This window comes from Ostrinia nubilalis, chromosome 24, assembly GCF_963855985.1.
Source record: "Ostrinia nubilalis chromosome 24, ilOstNubi1.1, whole genome shotgun sequence".
In the NCBI taxonomy this organism is placed as follows: Eukaryota; Metazoa; Arthropoda; class Insecta; order Lepidoptera; family Crambidae; genus Ostrinia; species Ostrinia nubilalis.
In genome coordinates, this window is record NC_087111.1 from 3,941,627 (window position 1) to 3,943,471 (window position 1,845).

Consider the following 1,845-nt stretch of genomic DNA (forward strand, 5'->3'; position numbering starts at 1 on the left):
CCCTTTGCGTATACTAAGCCCCTGCATAAGCCGGAGAGAGAACAGAAAAATGCCATTTGTACAGTAAGTCAAGCCTGTCATAATAAAAAAGGGCGAGCAAGCCCACTAAGTAGTAATGACGATGATGAATAGGCACTTGCAGGGCATCAGATATGTACCATCCTAGACTGCATCCCACTTAACATCAGGTGCGAATGTGGTCAAATACCTGCCTTGTTATGCATTAAAAAATAACACCTTTTTATTTTTGTTATTTTTTATTTTAGAAGCAATATGAAGAGTCCAAGGAAAAAATGATCAGTCACTTTTTAGAAACTGGACTATTAATTTATTTTTCTCTTTTTAGTTTATTAAAATACACATTCCTTCTTGTGTATCGTCAGGTCCTCACTCCTCAACCCAACCAAACTCGATATGTTTACTTGTAAGCAGTACAGGGCTCCCGACTCCATCTTCAGGACTGTGGATTTCATCGAGCTCACTCGATGAGTTTACGTCGTTTCGTTTAGGAGTTCCTATGGCCACCTCCTGACTCCATTATCAGGGCCCTGGTCATCATTTAGCACCAAAGTGCTCGGAAAGACAAATCCAACGAACAAAAAAAAAAACTCTCAATTTCACATAAAAATTTCAGCAAAGCCTTCTTTACCTTCTTCCTTCATGCTATTTTACAGTCGAAAAGCCCCTGAAGGATCAGGCCCCTTTTGTTCTAAGGAGACTTTCGCAGTTTCTTCATATGGAACTTTTAAAAGTCTAATGAGCTTTCATTTCTGAAGCTCGGTATAATGGAAAGGGTTGTGTCTTGTTTTTGCGAGGCTTTAAAAATGAAGGTAGCATGATAAAGTCTATAAGCTTAGCTGCTCTACCTAACTTTAATAGTAACTGTTTAACCAGAGTTTGTGTTTAGTTTAACATAACCAATGTTTTTGTAACGAGTTTGGCAGATTTTTGACGTTTTTTATAGTTAAAGTAAGTTGGTGAAACCCAGCCTGAAAGTCGCAGCTATCTGGTTAAATTAACCAGTCCTTTGGACATCTTCAAGTCGTGAATCTTCCATTATTGTTCATGGCCAAAATAACTTATGACGTCACTATGTGGCAAACTTGATTCGTTAATCTTGGTACAGCTGATTGATAATTTTTCAGGGCAAGTAATTCTGTCGATCTACCCAATTTAATTAATTTGCAAGTACGGGCATTTTTTTGCTATGGGTATTTAGAAGAACAGATGAAAAGCTTTGTAATGTCAGACCCCTTACCGACAGCGCAGCGTGAGACGACCCTGTCCGATGGACTGACGACCTAATTAATTGTAATGCGATTTAAGTGCATCTCGACTAAGAAGATAGCTGGAGTGCTAGGAGCAGTAGTGAATTATTGTAGTTTTGTACTTACTTTTAATTTTGATTTTCTTGCGTTTTTTTATTACTTATTTATTGACACAGTAGATGTTCATTCAATGTTCATAGATTACTTACGTATCTAGCCTTTTTCTATTTCCCCAAATTATTCCGCAATAGTGTAAATTGAAAATTATGATATGAATGTTTCAATTGCCCCGATCAAAACCGAACGTATTCACTGAGTACAAGTTCAAGGCACTGACCTACAATTACGATGTACAGTCAACACAGCACATCATACTATACCATTGTATAGTAATAACAAATTCAACACAGCACCAACAGCACATCATACTATACAATTGCTATAACAAATTAGCACTTATCACAACGAAATAAGATGCCATAGTGTTCGGCTCGACGCGCTGTCGTCTGTACGTACAGGCAACGTCAAATAGTTATAGAGAATAATACAAAGTAATAAAAACCACCGGTTATAGGGG